Source organism: Moschus berezovskii, chromosome 26, assembly GCF_049115385.1.
Source record: "Moschus berezovskii isolate FMDL1 chromosome 26, NW_MosBer_1.0, whole genome shotgun sequence".
NCBI classification, from domain to species: domain Eukaryota; kingdom Metazoa; phylum Chordata; class Mammalia; order Artiodactyla; family Moschidae; genus Moschus; species Moschus berezovskii.
This window is the reverse complement of record NC_142485.1, coordinates 3,840,821-3,863,428: the sequence shown is the minus strand read 5'-3', so window position 1 is coordinate 3,863,428 and position 22,608 is coordinate 3,840,821. Positions and strand designations below refer to the sequence as shown.

Here is a 22,608-nt window from a genome sequence, read left to right as displayed (position 1 = left end):
TACATATGAATACGTGTGTGTGTACATGACTGCCGCTGCTTAGTTGCTCAGTCGTGTCTGACTGTGACCCCATGGACTGTAGCCCACCAGGCTCCTCCGTCCATGGGATTCTCCAGGCAAGAATATTGGAGTGGGCTGCCATGCCCTCTCCAGGGGATCTCCCCGACCTGGGGACTGAACCCTCATCTCTTACCTCTCTTACGTCTCATGCATTGGCAGGTGGGTTCTTTACCACTGGCGGCTCCGGGGACGCCCCAAGACTTTTCATGACGAGCTGCCAGTGAGAAGGAAGTTCAGCTCAAGCACTGAACTTGAGTTAACACCACATCCCTTGTGTTAAGCCAGAGGGCAGCAGGTCATGTCTTGCCATTTTGCAGATAACGAAATCAAAGCCCGTCTGCGGTGCTGGTAGGATGTAGCCAGGTGTTTTGGAACTCTTTGCATCCACGGTACGTGCTACGCCCACATATGCACAGTCAGCTCGTGTGGGTAACCCGCAGGGCTGGGCACAGTGGCCGAGTTCGTCAGTGCCACTTAGTCCTGCGTGTTTGACATCTTTGACTGCAAGGCAACATGCGTTTTCATTTTCGCTTTTGAAATCAGCTGAACAAGCAGAATGTGATTTTCTGATTCACACCGTCTCCCCTGACCCCCCCGCTGCACCGCCCAGTGGCATCTTGCAAAGCTCGTCCGAGGCCTGCTTTTTCCCACCACACGGTGGAGAGGAGCTGGTCTGACGGGGCCTGGCTGCCTGCTGCTCCCTGTCTCTTCGCAGGAAGCCTGTTGAGGCAAGCGCTGTAATTTCTGCTGTAATGTCCTGGACAGAGTCTCTCATTAAGATGTAAATGCCTGAACACTTACGTAGTAAAAGCACAAAAACAGGCATGGGAAAAGGACGCCAACTGTAAAATAGTGGCTAGCTTGGCGGGGAGGGGGAGGGGCGGGGGCAGAGAAAGGGAGATAGGTCACCATGTTTCCTTGTTTTATTTCTTATAGAGGAGAGGTGAAGCCAATAGAGCAAAGCTGAATGGTGGGCCCTTGAGTGTCTGTAATATTGTTTTATATCCCTTTTAAAAACACTTTTTCCTTTATGTCGGAGCATAGTTGATTAACAATGTGTTAATTTCAGGTGTGCAGCAAAGTGATTCAGTCGTTCTTTTTTCAGTCTATGCTTTTTCAAGTTCTTTTCCCATTTAGACTCTTATAGAATATTACACAGGTTTCCTACGCTCTTCAGTAGCTCCCTGCTGGTTCCCTATTTTATGTGTAGCAGTGAGGATTTGCTGACTCATATTCCTGACTTATCCCCTCCCCTCCTTTCCCCTTTGGTCACCGTGCGTCTCTGCTCTAAGTTTGCGAGTCTATTTCTGTTTTGCATCGGAGTTTAGATTCCACATATATGCAATATCGTATGACATTTGGCTTTCCCTGTCTGACTTACTTCATATGATAATCTCCAGGTCCATCCACTTGGCTGCAAATGGCACTATTTCATTCTTTTCGGAGCCGAATAATATTCCATTGTGTGTATATATAATCAGTATATATGTATATTTACGTGAAATATTTCATTGTGTATATGTGTGAATATATGCACTATTTCTTAATTTAAAAGTTTTCTTCAAATCAAGCAGATGCCCCTGCTGTCGGACAGTGTGAGTGGAGGCCTCGACATTCTTTTCTCCGTCCCTAGCATCTACTTGCGATTGCATGTACTGCCTCTGTCTCTGCTGTGAGGCTTCCGTCCAGCCCTGCTGTCCCCTCCCCTCTAATAAGGTCTCCTCACCTTCCCACACTCAAAGTACCGCATTCTCCAGCAAGCTTCGCCTGACTGCTTTGCCCCAGTGCTTATCTGGGTTTGGAGATTCTGCTCGTGTCTCAGAGAAAACCATGCCTCTTTGTATAGTGACATCCATCACACTGCTCTGAAAACCAAAGGCTTGCTTCTCTGAGGGCCAGGACCGTCACCTCTGTCTGAATTGCAGTATGTCACTGGGCACCGTTTACAGTGTCCACGCTGCAGAACGGTACATGTCCGTCCTGCCTCCTTCCCATCAGAGAGAGAGAGAGATTCTCTTTACACCTCTATGCAGAATACCTGAGCTAATTCATGGGCTGGAATAGACACATATTCACAGAGCAAACACTTGTTTAATGACTGAAAAAGCGAGCAGCCAGCCAAACTTGAGTTTCTTCAATGAAGACTTCTCCAGACAAGTGGTTCTCAGAGTGTGGCCCTTGGACAGACAGCATCCACGTCACCTGGAAACTTGTTAAAATACAGATTCTCAGGCCCCACCCCAGACCGACTAACTCAAAACCTCTGGTGGTGGAAACCCTGGAAACTTTAACAAAGCCATCCAGATGACTGATGCATGTCTAACTTTGAGATACACTAGCTCAGGCCGATCAACACTAAAAGTAAAGATTTTATCTTGTGTCAGTTGAGTCTGAAAAGGGAAAGAGACGTTGTCTGGTGAGCAGTAAAGGTTGTGGGGAGTGGGGGCAAGCAGAGACAAGGGCATGGATGAAGACAGAGGCGTGGTGTGTAATTCGCAGGCAGATTATGCTGGACCAAGTGAAGAGTTCAGACTGGCAGGACATGACAGCTGATGGTCAGGGATCAGCTCACACAAGCCTGCCTCTACGGTGTTTGGATTTTAACCTGACAGCACTAGGGGGTCATTTGAAAATTTAAACGGAGTAGTGATTTGACCCAGTTTAATATTTTAGAAAGAGTCCTATGGTGATGAAGGGACGGATAAGGTGGAACTGAGATTGGCTATCGAGGGCCAGGTAAGCAGCTGTTACTTGGCTTAGGTGTAAAATGATGAGAGTTGAACGAAGGTCGTTCTGGTGGAAGTGGAAAGGAAGAGATGGATTCAAGAAACACTGCAAAAGTAGAATTGATGAGACATGGGAATGACAGAATTCAGGAAGCGAGAGAGAAGCCGTGGAGGATGGGTCTGTGTCTTAGGTACAGACATACATTGGTATCATTCACTGAAACGGAGGAAGGCGAGCCTTGGGGATTGGCATTGTGACTGCAGGAAATGAGTTTGGACACTTGGACTTGGAGGTGTTTATGGAACATTCATATGGAGGCTTCAAATGTCCACAGATATATGCTGGGCCAGAAACCAGTTTGGATGCTACCTACGTATTAATCATTTGCATGTCATAGTAAATATACCTTTCCACAGATTTTGTCTTAATATTTTACAAAATGTTGTGTTGTTTTATGTTTCTGCGAAGAGAGTCCAGTTCATCACATCTTTACTGACATTATTTAATCTTCACAAATTGGATTTCCCTAGAGGGAGTTTACTTTAATGTACACTTTTTCAATTCCTTGTAAGACTGGATATATTTCACTTTTATTGACTTTCATGCCAAGATTTCTGTTCATGCTATTTGCCCATTTTCTGTAAGATACTGATCTTTTTAACCAGTTTCCAAAAACGCTTTTCCCTGTTAAGGCTATCTCTCTGCTCATTTCATGTGTCACAAATATGTTTTTCCTGTTTTTCCTTTGCCTTTGCTTTAGTAGCAGATGGCTGTTCCCCCTGCCTGGAACGCCTCATCCATCCCCAGGACACTCACTGGGGACAGGACATTCCCGTACCTCTTGAAAGTCTTTATTTGAATCTTCTCCTTCACTGATGTCTGGTCACCCTATTTAATACTTCAGCTCCCCAACAAGCACAACCCTTGGCGTTTCTAATTCGCTCTCTTATCTCTATTTTCTTTTTCCCATAGCACTCTTCATCTTTTCCTATGTGAAGTGTTAATAATTTGTTTTGTTAAACATCAGTCTGTATCCACTAGAATGTAGACTCCTTGATAGCAAGGCTCTACAGACCTTTATCTGTTAGATAGATGGATGGATATGTAGGTAGGTAGACAGACAGATAATTACATAAACCTAAATAAAGCCTGGAATACAGTAGATGCTTAGTAAATACCTATTGAATGAATATGAGTTGCTCTTATATTTTTATCTGTTGTCCTAGGGTTTCAAAATTTAATTCATATAAGTTTATCCTCATATGAACCTATCTTTATATCAATATCCTTTCCCTTGCAATCTCTTTCATTATTTTCATGTTTGATTATTTTTGCCATGCAAGGATCCATTAAATATTCAGCTTGAATTTTTTATTTACTTTATTAAATGTTATTTAATATTTTCTTGAATTTTTTAAGTTTCCTTAAAAGAATTACTGTCTAAATCCATCCTGCATTCTCTAGAGTACATAGTGTGAGATGAAGCTCTAACTCATTATGTTTCCCCAAACTGTCAGTTTTATCTCATTTTTTAAACTACAGCATCACTCTGTCATTAGTTTATACATCTACCTTTTAAAAATTCTATTTTAGATTCATACAATAGCATCTGATTAAAACCTAGAATAGTTTGATGGGGATTAGACCATTCCATTATCCACTGATGGATGTTTTAAACTTTTATCTTTAGGATTTACCAACCGTTTTTATAATAATAAGTTTTTGGTTGAACTAGGTACAAAATTCAAATTTCTTAATCCATAAATATATTCATTAAAATCAGGAAAATGAGAGGGTTCTTCAACATTTATTTGAAAGAACAAAAAGTTCATCCAAAATGTACAAATCACCTACGTTGGTATTAAACACAGTTTTTGCAATTGTTGATTTCTGTGTTGTGTCAACTTATTTCATGAATACCCTGAAGACCACTTAAGACAATGTTGATTAGACAGCTTTTTCTTGAGATGTTTGATCATACCAAGACACAATAATTTCTGGTTTGGAACTGTGCTTTCTGCTAATAATAGGTGGAATAGCTAGTTTTCACTGCCCTTTGGGAAAACATGTTGTAAAATATTTATTAAGCTTTTCTCTATGCAAAACATCATGCTATGCCAATGGAAGGTACAAAAAGTACTGCCAATTATACTGCCTCAAAGAAACTTAAAATTAATTGGGAAGTCAACATACATATGCCAGAAAAGGTAAATGGTAATTTTAGTTATTCATTATTTATGTTTTTGGTGAAATGATTCATGATTCATGAAAGAAGAGGAGGAAATGATAGTAGTTGCAGTGACCTATGACACCTTTACCGAAGGGACTCGAATTTGAATCGGGCCCAGAGGAATGAGCAGAATCTGACTTCTGCCGTAGAGGAGAAAGGGAGAGGAGGCTTCGTAGTTCGAAGCTCTATTTCCAACATTTACCAGTTGGTTTGTTTTGTTTTTTTCATGTTTCCGTTGGTGTTGTGCTTTCATTTCTAGACGGTTGTTGTGTTATGCTTTAATATGTGTCTGAACAGTTCTTCACTTCTGTTTCAAACATGTTATATACTCACCTAACATTGAAGTTGAATCAATGGGGGAAATCTAGTAAAGACAGTTGTGTGTAGTTGTTGTTTCGCCAATCAGTCACGTCCGACTCTTTTGCGACCCCATGGACTGTAGTCTGCCAGAGTCCTCTGTCCGTGGTGGAGTGCGTTGCGTTTTGTTCTCCAGGGGATCTTCCAGACCTAGGGATCAAGCCCGTGTCTCCTGCATTGCAGGCAGATTCTTTCCCACTGAGCCACCAGGGAAGCCAGTCGTATTTAGACTGGTTACCAAAAGATAGCACCAAGCATGCTCCCTGCTCTGTTAAAACCATTGGCAATTAATGGGGGATGGGCCAGTCATCTTGATTTTCAGTGTTTTTCCTTTGAGAGGAGGCACTTGATGAGGTAGGTATCATGCCAAGTTTAAGTTATCAGTGATAAACGGTCACAAGGAGCAGTGCTGAGCTCTTTATCTCACGTCATCTGGAGAACTTCATTTAGTAAGGAGCATAACCTTTTTCTCTCAGGAAATCGTTTATGATAGTGATTAATAAATTAACAGTCCATCCTAAAGGAAATCAGTCCTGAATATTCATTGGAAAGACTGACGTTGAAGCTGAAACTCCAATACTTTGGCCACCTGATGGGAAGAACTGACTCATTTGAAAAGACCCTGATGCTGGGAAAGATTGAAGGCGGGAGGAGAAGGGGACGACAGAGGATGAGATGGTTGGATGGCATCACCGACTCAATGGACATGAGTTTGAGCAAGCTCTGGGAGCTGGTGATGGACAGGGAGGCCTGGCGTGCTGCAGTCCATGGGGTCACAAAGAGTCGGACACGACTGAGCGACTGAACTGAAAAGTGAATATGTAACAGGATTCGTCTGATAGACTAAGTATTTGACTTCTTTCTCTTCTACTACTTCTTATTATTGCCTGAAAGAGAATCAAAGGCAGACAGCCAAAAATTGAAAGCAGGAGTTTAATCCACAGTCTGAAGACACAGACCGTGACTAAATCAGAACTTGCTGTAATTATTCATTTTAGTCATCTTATCTAGATGTCCTCCTTTAATACAGAATACTATTGTACATATCTTGCATTTTTCATTTAATCTGAAACACTTTAAGACATATTTTGCAGCAAGGTAGAGATAGCATTGGAATATGCTTATTCTAAGAGTGCTAACCTACTTGATTCTCTGGTAATTTCCGAAAGTCAGAGACAGAAAGTCTGACATATTGCACTTAGCAACCAGTAGAGACCTTCCGTTTTCTTCTTTAAGCTTGGCCTCGGTTCATTTGAATCTTGGATCTCTGGGCTGCCAATAATGGCCATCTTAGTAAATGATATGGTTCATATTTTTATTTCGTATGTTGTTAATGAAAAGCAATTGTTTTCTCCATTAAAATTCAAAGATAGTAGGAGTTGAAGGTAAAAAGCTAACCCATATCCCGTTTTCTGCATATGTAGTATGCATATCGTGTGCATGTTAAGTTGCTTCAGTCATGTCTGAATCTTTGCAACCCTAGGGACTGTAGCCCACCAGGCTCCTCTGTCCATGGGATTCTCCAGGCAAGAATGCTGGAGTGGGTTTCCATTCCCTCCTTCAGGGGGTCTTCCCAACCCAGTGATCGAATCCGTGTGTCTTAATATCTCCTCCATTGGCAGGCAGCTTCTTTACCATTAGCGCCACCTGAGAAACCCATGCATGTCATAGTTCATGATTTAAAAAGAGGTAGAACGGAAGAAAAATAACTGTGAGAAGATGGGAACATGGTATCTAGTAACAACCAGCGACAGAATTCCCCTAAGGGAAGGAACCGCATTTACTTGGGAAACTTGACCAGTGTGCTTAGAGGTGGAAAAAGAAATCTGCGAGGAATCTGGCTGAGAGTGAAACTGTTTTGCACCATTACTCCAGAGAAGAGAGGGAGATGGAGGTGGAGTCGGAGGTGGACTTGGGGGTGAAGCTCAAGGTGGAGGGAGGCAGAGAGACAGCAGGAGAGAGAGGGGATGGCTGGATGAGTGAGCAGCAGTGGGCAGAGCGCCAGAGAGACAACAGAGGCAGCGAGGGAGTGATTCCAAGGACAGGGGAGCCCGGCAAGCTGCAGTCCGTGGGGTCACAGAGAGCGGGACGTGACTGAGCCATAGCGCGCACGCACACGCACACATGCACACACGCGCACACACGCGCACACGCGCGCACACGCACACACATGCACACACGCGCGCACACGCACACACGTGCGGTCGTGAAGTGACTCCTTCACTCTGGCTCCTGAGACCCTCAGGAAAGAAGCGGAAATGTTTGGTGCTTCAGATGTGTTGTAGAACCTACTTTTGACTCAGGTCCTGGGGTGAAGCTGAGGCAGCTCAGGTGCCCACAAACGCCTGAGGGGCAGATGGCAGACTCTTTCAGAATGGGGGTTCAGGCCAAGGGGGAAGGTGGCGGGGCGGGGGGCTGGTCTTTCATCAACCAATGTTGCCTGACAGGGGTGCGTCTCAAGGTTTAAGAATCATGCGATCGACTGGGAGCCTTGTTGGAAACGCTGGTTCTGAATCTCGGCACCCGGGGAGGGCCTGAGCTGCTGGATTCCTGGCAAAACGCCTGGGATAAGCCCGTGATGCTGGTCATCACACCACACTCGGAGTAGCGAAGTGGCTCCGGGACCAGATTTCCCAGGTTCAAATCCCAGTGCTGCCACGTATTTACCGTGTGACTGTGAGAAAATGATTTCACTTTTGCCTGTTTCCTCAGCCATGGAGATGATACCTCAGAGGGTCGCTGTGAAGATTAAAGGAAGGAATACATGTAAAATGCCAAGAGCATGAGTGTCTGACGGCTCAAGAGCTGTGTTGGTGTTCACTGCGTCCAAACTCCCCTCCCATCCAGGCCACCGCATAACTTTGAGCAGAGTCCCCGGTGCTGAACAGTGGGTCCTCGCTGGCTCCTCATGCGGAATGTCACAGTGTGTGCATGTCCATCCCAGACTCCCTCACTTCCTCACCTGGAAATGAAACCAATCCTACAAAGCAGTGAGAATCTAAGACTCAGTCTGTTGCCACAGCGCGTGCGTGGACTCGAATGTGAGGCAACAGTGAGCTCAAGTCCCACCGCCGTGGCCCAGGTCATTCATCCCTCTACCCTTGCAGTGAAGGTGTGAGGTGAAAGGGGAAGCCGCTCAGTCGTGTCCGACTCTTTGCAAGTCCATGGACTGTACAGTCCGGGGAATTCTCCAGGCCAGAATACTGGAGTGGGTAGCCTTTTCCTTCTCCAGGGGATCTTCCCAACCCAGGGATCGAACCCAGGTCTCCCACATTGCAGGCAGTAGAACAGCTTACATTCCAAAACTTGCTGAAAAGTTAGTTAGGCAAACATGCATCCTAATTTTTTCCCCTAAAACTTTACACTACATAAGAATGCATATTGTTGGCACACAGAGTCCAGCATTCCCATCCAGGGACCGCCTCTGTTCTGCACTGTGTTTTATAGATATCTCTGTTTAAAAGTGTATTATGTTGTAAATACTGAGTCAGATGCCCATCCCCCTCCCCCCTACTCAGTTGAGGCTAAAATTAATTCCTCTCCTCCCCCCCTCCCAGCACCTGGCCCACGTGGTGTGTGTGAACATTCAGTTAATATAGTGTAAACTCATCTGCCTGCACTCAAGAGACAGAAAAATCATACATTGAAAGAAATCACATATTCATTTCATTTTGACTTTCGCTGAGTCTTCTTCATCTCTTTTTTAGAGTTTCCCTACACTGAGGAATTTATTATCAGCATCAGATACATGGCAGTACATGTACTTACTTGGACTGATAAGCAATGGGTATGATGGAAGGATCCTTGATCCTGTTATGAATATAAATTATTTTTTCATACGTATCAGAGATGGAATGAGAGAATTGTGTTCCACTTTAAGCAAACCTTACATGGGAGCGTGTTGTATTTACAGAACAGATAAATTGAAGAGCAAATATTTATTTAGCAAAATTCTTCTTTGCATAAGGATTCAAGATAACTGTTTTATGTAACTAGTCACTGAGTACACTTAGCTGTGTTTTGCATCCAACATTATTAGCAATCCAGCTGAGGAGTCAAGGGGGCTCCTTTGTAGAGATATTCTAGAAACACCCGAGCTAAAGATGCATTTGACAGAACTGCTACATAGTAACTTGATCCACTGCAAGGTTCTAAAGTAGTTTGGTGATAGACTCATTTAATTTCTAAATCCTCCTACTCTGATAAATTTCTGCAACTGGTACTATGACCTCTGGAGTATTCTAGCAGAGGTTCTCAAGAGAACCAATTCTTACTTACATCAGCTCTTGGTTTCTGGTCACCCAAATTATAGAATCCTAGAAAGGGGATTTCCTGGAGATGGAAGATTTCTTAGAGATAGACTCCTTGGCCTTTCAAAGTGTGGTTGTGATCGGTCTTGTGGCACCAGGGGGGATCTTGCTGGAAGTGCAGAATCGCGGGGCTCACCCTAGACCCAGTGAATCAGAATCTGCACTTTAACAAACTCCGCAGGGGATTCTGATACACAGTAACATCAGAGAAGGCTGAGCCCATCCTCAGTGGACCCCTTCACTCCTGCATGGGCTAGCTGCCCTGAATGATCCTTGTCATCATCCTGAGAACGTTCGGAAACAAAAACCAAGTCCTTAACAGCTCTCGTCTTGGCTTAGGGGCGCTGTCGTCATTTCAAAGGGCAGAAGTGCTGTTCCCAGGAAACAGAGAACAGGATCCAAAGAATACGCTTAGGAACTTTGGTTGCCTGGGGCCTGAGTCTGTTAGAACAAGTCAGCTTGTTAAGGAAAACCTGATGATGGTCACTTCATCTGTGGGCCACCTCACCCTCATCAAAATGAATGGCATCATTTTACGGAAATCTTGGATGCCGACAACACTGGACAAGAGTTGAGGGAGGAGTAAGAAGTGGTGTGATGGGACTTCCCTGGAGATCCAATGGTCAAGACTCCGTGGTTTCAGTGCAGGGGGTCCAGGTTCAATCCTTGGTCAGGGGACTAGGATCCCGCGTGCTGTGAGACCAAAAAAAATAAAATAAAATAAGTCTTGAACTGAATAAAAATGAAAATACAACATATCAACTTAAAACAATTATATGGAACCTTATATTACCATATGTAATATAGATACCCAATGGGGATTTGCTGTATGGCTCAGGAAACTCAAACAGGGGCTCTGTATTAACCTAGAGGGGTGAGATGGGGCGGGAGACAGGAGGGAGGTTCATGAGGGAGGGGATGTATGTGGCTGATTCATGTTGAGGTTTGACGGAACAGCACAGTTCTGTAAAGCAATTATCCTTCAATAAAAAATAAATTAATTTTAAAAAAGATTACCAAAAAAAAATTGTATGGGAAAAGTAACAGGTTAAAAAAAAAACAAAAAGAGGAAATGGAGTGAATGGGAGACATGAGGGGCATAAATGCAGTGCTCATGAGAAAAACGCATTTATGGCTAAACTCACCCAAGTCCCGCGTCTGCACCTGGGAGATTTAAATTAGCCATTAAATAGCACACGGACAGCACTTCCATTGCCAAAAGTGGCAGAGTATTAGAAGAAGGAGATGGAGCTAAAGGCTTTGGTCATTTCTGTGATAGGTTCTGTGCAGGACTGTGAAACTATGCCCGCATACTGTTCAGCCCCAGAAGAAGTAAGCTCCTGTAACAGGAAGTGTCTTTCAGTAGAATATTCTAGATGAATCAGCCTTGGTGACAACGATGAAAGAGAAAAAAAGTTAGCAATAATATTTCTTGGCTCCTGGGCAACATAATCATAGTTTTCAGCTCAAAAGGAAGAGCTGAGGAGAGATTCTGGTATCCCCAAAGAAGAATGCCCCCTTCCTGGAGTTCCCGGCAAAAAAAAGGAGCTTCGAGAATTTCTCTAACAGAGTTTGTACATTTACTTACTCCTAGGAAGGGTCACAGACAAAGGTGCGAGCTGGACCTGGCCCAAAGCAAATACAATAAAGTCTTTGTTATTTGGTGTGTGTTGATTAGATTAACAAAAAAATGATACTTAACCCAGTTACCTACTTTTCCCATGAACTTTTTCAAATCCTTCATTTGAACCTATGGAAGCTATGGTTTTGATTTAAAAAGATAAAAGGGTTTAAGCTTCTAATCCTGGTTTGTTTTCCTGGCTCAGTGATTAAGGGGACAAAGTGAAATATATATGTATGATGTTGTTTCCCTCTAAATCAGTGCTTTACAAAAGTTCATTTTTTCCCCTCCAAATCCACTCTAGCTTTTTTACTTTATAAACGCACTTCAAAACATATTCATCGTTGTGATTTCTTGGGAACTTCTGAGATCTATTTCACTTTTCCTGCTCTTATGCTGTAACCCGGCACTGCCCACTAAAAATAGAATGTGAGCCAGGAATGCAAGCACATATGTAATTTACAGTTTTCTAGTAACTGGATTCAAAAAGAAAAACAAGTGAAATGTATTTTACCATTATATTTCACATAGCTCAATATCTAAAATAGCATTCCAACAAGTAACCGATATAAAAATCCTTGAGCTAGTTTGCATTCTCTCTTCCATGCTAAATCTTTGAACTGCTGTGTGCACTGTGCACTTAGAGAGCATCTGACTCCAAACAGCCACACACGGCTAGTGGCTTAGGCAAACCTGAAGAAAGCGGCGAACTTCCTCCCAGAGAAATTCTCACCAGCACAAGTTCCCCATAAACTGTCAGGGGATTCATGAACTCCTGGAAGCTACCTTGGACTTCCTGTCATAAAGTAACCCCACACTGCCAAAGTTCCATCACTAACCTCACAGTTTTTCTTTATGTGGTCCTTTGGGGATTCTGTAAACTATTTTAAAAGAAAATTTTAAATCATTTCTGTGGATGAAAAATGTGTCATTTACCAAACGATAACTGTAAAACACCATTTAACTATATTTATTACTTTTTAATTTGAAGTATAGTTGCTTAACAGTGTTTCGGGTATACAGCAAAGTGATTCAATTTCATAAGTATGTATTTATATGTTTGTATATGTATATCTTCCTGATAGCTGAGTTGGTAAAGAATCTGCCTGCAATGCAGGAGACCCCGATTCAATACCTGGCTTGGGAAGATCCCCTGGAGAAGGGATAGGCTACCCACTCCATTATTCTTGGGCTTCCCTTGTGGCTCAGCTGGTAAAGAATCCGCCTGCAATGTGGGAGACCTGGGTTCAATCCCTGGGTTGGGAAGATCCCCTGGAGAAGGGAAAGGTTACTCACTAGTCCATGGGGTCACAAAGAGTCTGACACGACTGAGCAACTTTCACTTTGCTCTAAGGCTTGTCGGATCAGGTGCAGGAGTAAAACAGGGTCTCTGGAGACACAGTACTAAGTCATGGTAACTAACTGGTTGAGCCGTTAAGTCTGTACAGGAGGGTAGGGATCAGAGGCAAACAGCTGGGCTGAGTCATTCACTTGGGCATGGTTCATGCACAAGAGAATCGTGGGGTTTTTCCTTCTACTCATGAATTTTCTTCCCTAATTCTGTTTGCCAGGATAGACTTTGAGCCCTGCCCTCGGGCTGCAGGTGGGGGTGAGCCGGGTTGAAGACTCAGATGAGGTCTGCTCTCAGCTTCAAGACCTGGGCTTTTGCTCTCCCATCTGCACTGGCTTTCTCCTGTCCCAGTGCCTCTGGTGGGGTCCTGTGGACAGAGGGGAGAGGCAGCCAGTGACTGGTCACTTGAGCTTCCTGCAACATTGACCTCAACCCCAGGCTGCAAATTCAAACACCAGCAAAAGCAGAGCAGGTAACTTAAATGAGTCACTTCTTAAGGAATTGGAAGTTTGAGCTTTTAAGTTGAAGTGTCCTGTTCTTTCATATGTTGACTCTTTATTATTATTACTTAACACTAGATACACTTAATCAGGACACTGGTGCAGGGTGGACTATGCCAACAGATGCCAGTTACGGCTTCAGTCCGAGCATCAGTGGTGGTCCTCCAACAGGACTGGCTCCCTGCCTTTTGCTGATGTCACAGCAGGCGGAGGGGGGTACTGGGATGTCTCTAGCCTTGGGGACCTCATAACGAAGGACAGTTCTGCCCCAAAGACCTGTCCTGCTGCCGACGTTGTAATACCCCTAGCTGTTGTTGCTGTTCAGTCACTCAGCCGTGTCCAGCTCCCTGCGACCCCATGGACTACAGCTCAACAGTCTTCCCTGGCCTTCACCATCTCCCAGAGTTTGCCCAAACTCATGTCCATTAAGTCGATGATGCCATCCAACCATCTCCTCCTCTGTCGTCCCCTTCTCCTCCCGCCTTTAATCTTTCCCAGCATCAGGGTCTTTTCCACTGAGTCCGTTCTTCCCATCAGGTGGCCAAAGTATTGGAGTTTCAGCCTCAGCATCAGTCCTTCCAATGAACATTCAGGACTGATTTCCTTTAGGATGGACCGGTTTGTTCTCCTTGCAGTCCAAGGGACTCTCAAGAGTCTTCTACAACACCACAGTTCAAAAGCTTCAATTCTTCGGCGCTCAGCTTTCTTTATAGTCCAACTCTCACATCCATACATGACCACTGGGAAAACCATAGCTTTGATTAGATGGACCTTTGTTGGCAAAGTAATATCTCTGCTTTTTAATGTGCTGTCTAGGTTGGTCATAACTTTTCTTCCAAGGAGCAAGCATCTTTTAATTTCACGGCTACAGTCACCATCTGCAGTGATTTTGGAGCCCAAAAAAATAGTCTGTTTCCATTCTTTCCCCATCTATTTGCCATGAAGTGATGGGACCAGATGCCATGATCTTCGTTTTCTGAATGTTGAGTTTTAAACCAACTTTTCACTCTCCTCTTTCACTTTCATCATGAAACTTTTTAGTTCCTCTTCACTTTCTGCCGTAAGGGTGGTGTCATCTGCATATCTGAAGTTATTGATATTTCTCCCGGCAATCTTGATTCCAGCTTGTGCTTCATCCAGCCTGGCATTTCACATGATGTACTCTGCATAGAAGTTAAATAAGCAGGGTGACAATATACAGCCTTGATGTACTCCTTTCCTGATTTGGAGCCAGTCTGTTGTTCCATGTCCAGTTCTAACTGTTGCTTCTTGACCTGCATACAAATTTCTCAGGAGGCAGGTCAGGTGGTCTGGTATTCCCATCTCTTGAAGAATTTTCCACAGTTTGTTGTGATCCACACAGTCAAAAGCTTTGGCATAGTCAATAAAGCAGAAGTAGATGTTTTTCTGGAACTCTGTTGCTTTTACGATGATCCAACAGATGTTGGCAGTTCGATCTCTGGTGCCTCTGCCTTTTCTAAATCCAACTTGAACATCTGGAAGGTCACGGTTCACATACTATTGAAGCCTGGCTTAAAGAATTTTGAGCATTATTTTGCTAACGTGTGAGATGAGTGCAGTTGTGCTGTAGTTTGAACATTCTTTGGCATTGCTTTTCTGACAGAATGTGGTCCACTGGAGAAGGGAATGGCAAACCACTTCAGTATTCTTGCCTTGAGAACCCCGTGAACAGTGTAGACTTATCAAGGCATCTCATAATCTCTCATCTATCTCTGAGTTTTTAGAGAGTGTCACGTGGATGTGTTAGAGTATATAAGACAGTGAGTTTTTAAAATAGATATCACTCATGCCACCGCCACTCCAAAGAGAAGGTAGAACTTTTCCACGCCACAGAAGTTTTTCTCAGCCTCCTCTGCCCCCATCAGAACCTCACCCTCACCCTAAGACCTACCACTATTCTGATTTCTATCATCATTGACTCATTTTTTCCCTGAGCTCCAGCTTCCTATGTAGGTAATTACATAAGCACTGTCTTGTATTTGACACTTTTTGCTGGGCTGAGACGTTCTCACATATTGGCGTGGGTATCCATGTTTTCTTTCCATTACCGAGTAGCACTGATCATGTGAATATAGCAATACTTGGTTGTTGCTGTAGCTGTTGCTGTGTTAGGCACTCAGTCATGTCCCACTCTTTGCAGTCCCATAAACTATACCCGGCTAGCCTCCTCTGTCCATGGAATTCTCCAAGCAAGAATACTAGAGTGGGCAGCCATTCCCTTCTCCAGGGGATCTTCCTGACCCAGGGATCGAACCTGGGTCTCCTGCATTGCAGGCGAATTCTTTACCATCTGAGCCCCCTATTGATTCTCCTGTTGGTAGACATTTGGGTCGTTTCTGGTTTGGGGCTGTCTTTTGGAGAACATGTACATTTCTGTTGGGTGTAGACCAAGGAGTAGAAATGCTGGATCGTAGAGTGGGTGTATGTTTAATTTTATAGGAACTTCCTAACAGCTTCCTAAAATGGTTGCATAAACTTACAGTCACATGAGACTTCTAGTTGCTCCGTTTCCTCTCCAACACTTGATAATGTTGGTCTTTTTAATCCGAGTAATTCTGATTGGTATGTAGTGGTGTCTCTTGGTGTCTTTGATGTGCATTTTCACCTATAATAAGTGAGTCATAAAAACTCCTCAATTCTTGAAGAAGCTTTTAAAGTCTTGGCTCAGTCAGCTACACGTATAGCTGAAGTAACCCTTTGCAGGAATCCTAACTATTTCTCCTTCCTGAGAGATGTGGTGCCTAATTGTGCAATCATCCTCACTTTTTCAAATGTGAAAATGCCTCAGCCACAATCCTAGTGCGATATCCCGGGCACTTGGCAGTGAGTTACAGCCTGCCCCACAAGCAGTCAGCACACATTTGTGGAGCAGCCGCTTTGTTCCTGTCTGCTGAGCAGAGAGGAAGCAACGGGAACCGAGGCGTGGTGCTGCTCTTGAAAGGCCCACAGTCGAGAGGGGGGTCAGAAAGTGAGCAGGCGAGTGGCATGCAGTCCGCATGCTTTGAGAAATCAGTGTGGCAAGGTACTGGGCGAGACCGAGGAAGAGGGAGAAGCCCAAGCTTTGTTTCAGAGAGAGAGGGAGGGCCCCCAGGCAGGCCAGTGCAGAGAAGCAAGGAGAGGAGCCTCTGGACAGGTGGCTGCTGCTGCCGGGGCAGCTGGAGCATCACGCTCGTGCAGGAGGGCGCTGGCAAAGGCACAGCCAGGGTGTCAGCCAGGCCAGATCATTCAGGGACTACCTAGGTGATGATGGATTCTGCAGAGTCCCAGCCTGGAGAACCTCCTTCTCTGTTTACCCACCAGCAGAAAGATTCAAGACTTCCCTTTGGCTGTTGTCTCTGAGTTTGACTTCTACTCACCTTTCGAAATCAAATTGCCTGGTGTTTGACATCTTTCTAACTACTTACCTGGACCTGAACACATTTTCTATTAAAACAGTTTGCAACCAGTGTGTACTTCCTCATCAATGGTAGTCTGAGAATTGCATTTTCTCCTCTAGGGTTGCTTTTTTTCTTACATGCCGTCCAGACCCACATCCCTAGCTGTGCAATAGTGTGGCATATGCCCAATTTCAGTTTTCCTGCAGAATGGAGTTTTATTCTCAGTCTTAATATCTGTCCTTAAAAAAAAAAAAAAAAAACTTTTGATTTTGTATTCAGGTAGAGCCAATTGACAATGCTGTAATAGTTTCACATGAACTATCCATTCTCCCCCAAACTCCCCTCCCATCTAGGCTGCCACATAACATTGAGCAGAGTTCCGCATGCTATATGCTGGAGATTGTCATAGTGAGTGAAGTGAGTCAGACAGAGAAGGAGAAACACCGTATGACGTTTCTTACCTGCAGGCTCTGAAAAGAAACAGCACCAATGAACTTACCTACAAAACAGAAAGAGACTCACAGACTTAGAGAACAAACTTATGGTTGTCGGCGGGAGGGGAAAGTTAGGGAGTTTGGGATGGATGTGCATCAGTTCAGTTCAGTTGCTCAGTCGTGTCCGACTCTCTGCGACCCCATGAATCACAACTCCCTGTCTATCACCAACTCCCGGAGTTCACTCAAACCCATGTCCATTGAGTCGGTGATGCCATCCAGCCATCTCATTCTCTGTCGTCCCCGTCTCCTCCTGCCCCCAATCCCTCCCAGCATCAGAGTCTTTTCCAGTGAGTCAACCCGTTGCATGAGGTGGCCAAAGTGCTGGAGTTTCAGCTTTAGCATCAGTCCTTCCAATGAACACCCAGGAATGATCTCCTTCAGAATGGACTGGTTGGATCTCCTTGCAGTCCAAGGGACTCTCAAGAGTCTTCTCCAGCACCACAGTTCTATATTTAAAATGGATAAACAGGGTCTACTGTATATGTCCTTCTGATTGGAAGAGGGAGGCAGACATTCACATTTCTAATCAAGCATCTTCTCATCTAAATCAGGTCAGTCCTGGTCATGTCCAAAACCTCCTCCCTTCAGCACAGCAGAGGAGGTCGTTGGGTACCAGAGTGCCCTACTGGGTCATATTTAACAACACTTACATAACATGTATCCCTTTCCATTTTCTAACCACATGACACATAGCAACTCTCTTAATCCTCACCCCCACCCTAGAGCTGGACAGTATCATCTCCACTGACAGATGGGGAACTGAGGAAGCAAAGAGTGTGGTTAACCTGCTCACATCATGGTGGGACGTGAACCCATGCATTCATTCTCGTAACCGATGAACCGCGATGCTGCTGTGGCTTCCTAGTGAAATCTTGAAGAGAAACTCAGAGAAACAAAGTTCATCCCGCAAACGTTGACTGAGCAGCTGCCTGGGAGGTGAGTCAGCAACATCTTTGCCCAGAGATTCTTCACCTATTTGACGTGACGGGGGAAAAAATGTTTGCAATGCAGTGTGGACCCGAAGAGGAAAGAGATGTGAAATTAACCAAGCCTGGGGAAGGGAGGGAAGGGCTTGAGCTTTAAAGACAGGCTTAGCCTTTGTGAAAAGATATAAACAGAAGGGGTTTGGAGGGGGTCAATGTGTGCTAGGGGTGGGAGGTGTAAGGTGTGTGGGAGGAGGTGAGGTGGGCGACAGGACGGGTCAGGGAGCAGCTGTGGGGCTGGATCGGAGGGTCTCCTTTGCGGACTGGAGAGCAGGGCTCATCTGGCACCCAGCGCGAAGCCTTGAGGGTGTTGCGCCGAGGGCAGAGGTGATGGACTGTTGTCATTGCTGTAACCCAGGAGAGGATGGAAGGTAGCAGTGCAGGGCGTCTGGAATCTAGGCATATCGGAAGGAATGGCAATAAAATATGGCATCCGAACCATAACACGCAGAGGGAGGACATGTGATGGGAAGGAACAGACAGGAAGAACGAGAGAGGCGAAGAGGAAGAAAGAAGGAGAAAGAGAGAATGATGTTTGCTGGAAAGGAGCAGGGGGAAAGAGAACAGAGAAAGCGTGGAAGGTGCAAAAAAAAAAAAGAAAGCATGTCAGTATCAGTACCTTAAAAATATCTCATGATAGCCTTACTGGCAAAAATCCACATATAACTGAGACTTGGGGAAGTGTTTTCTCAGCCAGCTTTTGTGTTGGTGGCTCCCCAGCCGTTACCAGTCACACCTCTGTAACCCCACCCATTGAGATTACTTCTATCTGTAGATAATTTGTCAGGCTTATGTAAGACTTCATTTAGGAGCATTGCCTTGGCATGCAGAGAGCTTCCAGACTTTACACACCAGCAGAAACATGTTATCTGAAGAGTGCAAGAAAGCAAATTAAATTCATTGCTCAGCACCCCAGCAGCAAACAAGTGCTGCTCTATGGGATGTTGTCAGAATAATGCTTTTCTTCTTTAAAAAAAAAAAAAAAACGACATTTGAAATTCATCCTCACCAGTCTGAATTCTCCAACCCCAAGAAGCTTCAAACAGACAGGAATCACAAGCCTTATTCAAGCCCAATTACCCTTGTCCTCTTTGCCAGCAATAAGCAGCGAAATTAGTGGAGGGAATGATTTATCTCTCCAATGATGCTCCTCTGGCTGGGTGGCAGCAAAAGTTCTCATTGTCACAGGGCCCGCGGACATGGATAAGGTAGCATGTCAGGTGTTAGCTGTCCAGGCAGCCTCCTGGTGTTAGAGGCGTCTCCTTTCACCATGGGTTTAGGTTACCACCAGCTTCACTCATCTTCCCACTGCAGGGCTGGCTTCTGGGAGCGGGCTGGAGGCATGGTGTGGAATCCCAGAGCCAGACAACAGCCCCAAGTCATGAACTGTTGGCCTGGGAGCGTTATGTGGCAAAGCCTGGACAGTCGTGACGCCAGCCCAGCGTCACTCCACACTGGCATCTAAGATGCATTTCAAGAGCGTCTAATTGGGATCGCTCAGCCTCAGAAGCACGGGACGTGGTGATGGGTCCCAAGCAGTTTCTTGGCTGAGAAAGCCTTCTTTCCACCTAGCTTGGAGGCAGACGAGGAGTAGATCATGCTGAGGGTGTGGAGACCTGAGAGATCCTAAAAGCCCGGAGGACTGCAGGGTAAGTGTCCAGCCCCTCCGGGACAGCTCCTCTCCATGTGGATGCTGGCGGGGCTTTTGTTACAGTTCAGGTGTGGGGTCAAGGCCTCTTCCATCTTCAGGGCATGCGCTTCCAGTAGCCAACTCTCCTTAAAATTCTAACATGTCGTTGTTGAGGGTGAGATTCTGAAAATGTACTTTGATTTCACTGGTACAAATAATGTACCAATAGTTCTCAGCTGTCTTGAACTGGAGGTCAGAGATAAGTCAAAGAAAATATCAATCCTGGATTTCAGGCTGTTTTGGTGGAAGATTGGGGGAAAAAGAATAGTAAAGGGATATAGATCGTAATGCTGTGTTTTCTAAACTTTAAATTTTTAAAGGAGATTTGTAAAAGAAAAACTACCTTCTTGCTCTTAAATAGAATATCGAAGGCGTGTATGAACAGACCATTGAAATCAGTTCCTAGTGCCACACTTTGTGGGACATTGAATTTCATTACGAGCCACACCCGAGGGGAGTATGAGAGGGTGTCCCATGGAGATTGCGGCTTCAGAGGTACTCCATGTTCCCCAGGAAAGGCGGGGAGCCCTGGGGGTCTTCAGTCTGGAGAAAAGGCTGCCAGATACAGCTGGTTTCAAGGTGAAGGATGAGGTCCAGGGTAAGGAGACTGCTTGTCTTGTATTTCTCTAAGAAAAAGATTTCGTTCTTTGAAGAAGGGGATGACAGATGTCTCTGACAGCCTGATTTTTGAAAAACCACATGGACTTACTCCCCAGAAAGTGTACTTATATCAATGCAAGATCGAACCATAATATCTGGGATTTCATGGAGCCTTATAAAGCCTGTGTGAAGAACTCCCATTTCAGGCAGTGGAACTGAGTGAATGGAAATGTCAGGATTTGGTTGGAGAGAAGGAAGAATTCTCAAAGCGTTTGGCAGGTCCTCCCATGGAACTGGGTTTTGTCATGGGATTTCCTTCCCCATCACTGCATGAATGGGCGTGTGAGCTTTAGATGCACAGAGGTGGCGTTCTGGATACAGATGATGCTGTTTCTAGCTGTGCATCCTCAGACAAATTATTTGCCCTCCTAGGTACCCTCCACTCCACTGAGAAGCTGAGGTCAAAGCTATCATGGAGTGACCGGCTGAGCTTGCTGCATGACAAAGGGTATATAAAATGCCTACCCCAGTACTAGAGAACATGAAGAGCAAAAATCAACTTTTCTAAGTAATTCTCAAAGATAATAAGTTGAAAGAGCAAGCAAAAGCCCAATTCCTGCCTGTGCATAAGTTCTTTATAATTATGTTCTTTTATGACTCTAAAGAATATTTGAGGCAGCATTTTTGCTTTGCGGGGGAAGTTACAGTGAATGCCTAACTCCAAATATGTACCAGATTTGTATTAGAAAAAAAAGCAACCTTTTGAAATGCATTGAAAGGTGATAATATGCTATACTAAAGTTTTGTGCTTTCTTTTTTTAAAGCATTCTGACCAAAGTGTGAATGAACACTGTAGAAAATGAAAGGTACTTGAGATGATTCAAAGTGTTTTCAAGGAGCAGAAACTTATCCTAAATTTCTCTTTAACAGAAGAGGAAATGAGGTTGCATTTTATGGTAACACTTAATAATGGGAAAGAAAAGTAACTTATACATCAGGTGAAAGGTGATAATGCTAAATAATCACAGAGTATGGAAGTTAAATGCCTGGCTTTCCAATGCTAGAAAGGAACCTAGTTTTCGAAGCCCTTTGGTAATGGGCTTCTGAAAATGTCCAGTGGGGTATGAACTGGAGGAGACAAACATTTAGTCTCGTGGGAGGCGGGATATTCTTAGCAGCTGACGGCTCCGCGGAACAGCTCCAGGGTAATTTGCTGCAATGTGAATCATATTTAATCCCTCAAGTACGTGTGGCACCCCGACTACATCCAGAGCTGTTCTGGGAGTGATACTGCGTGGGAATGTGGGGCTGGGGGCGCAGGGGTGACCCTCCCCTACAAGGACCATAAGCCAGATTGGCACCTTGAGCACGCGCTCCTAAAAGAATGAGTGAGGCGGGCAAAGAGGTCCCAGCTTGCTGAGAAGAAAGAGGGAAGATGGGTTGAAGTTGGTGACAACCTTCCGGGAGGAGGTGAGAACCAGGCTGAAAATTAGGAGGAGTTTCCGTCTTTCCGTCTCAGTTAATAGAGGCCCCATTCATCTGGCTCTTCAGTCCAAAAACCTAGAAATCATACTTACTTCCTCCTTCCCCCCTCAAAATCCAAACCTTTGGCAACTCCTACATCTTCTGCCCCCAAAATGCCTCTGGAGTCTGCACATCTCACATCTCCGTTGCCATCAGCCTGGGTCAAAGAGCATCATTCCTCTGAAATGCTTTGACGGACTCGCCCTTTCCACATTGGGCCCAGCCACGAATCCATTCTCCATCAAGCAGACAGAAACCACCACTGCTATTTCAACTCTTCTGAAGTTTCCACTGGGCCGAAAGCAAGGACCTCACTCCTTGCCACAGCTGACGAGGCCTGTAGGATATGGTCCAGCTACATAGGTCTCACCCTGTTCTGTTAGCTCATGGTGGGCCAGCCATGCTGCCTTCCCGTGACACTGTGATCCGGTTAGACTCACAGCAGAGAAAAAAGAATGTGAACATTCCTGGAGGCCATCTAAAGAGATTGGCTCCAAATTAGTCAGAAAGCTAGGTTTGACGATGGTTCTACCCCACAAACACGGGTGTATAAGTAGAAAATACCAGCCACGAATGAGGTTTGATTTCAAGGATTCCCCAAGGAAGGCTCCTTTTATATTTCACAATTTATCTACCTCTCCAGCTTCATTTAACTCTTTCCCCAAATCATAGAGCTTATTAAATTCCCACCAGGAAGTACAACCAGTATTTACCATGTGTCAGGCACAGGAGCTCTAAGAAAAGAAGAGTGAAGACTTAC

The 22,608-nt window shown here is 44.8% G+C and overlaps 1 protein-coding gene across 8 annotated transcripts in view; it reads left to right on the top strand.

The window, feature by feature from the left end:
• Window positions 1-22,608, top strand: part of THRB (thyroid hormone receptor beta) — a 432,236-nt gene that overhangs the window by 198,315 nt on the left and 211,313 nt on the right. The window contains exon 1 of one of the 8 annotated variants that reach the window (XM_055416751.2): window positions 18,252-19,683. The exons of the other annotated variants lie outside the window; for them this stretch is intronic. The gene's annotated coding sequence lies outside the window, so the exon portion shown is untranslated. Of the gene's footprint in view, window positions 1-18,251; window positions 19,684-22,608 lie in introns of those variants that run through there. 8 annotated transcript variants of the gene reach the window in all.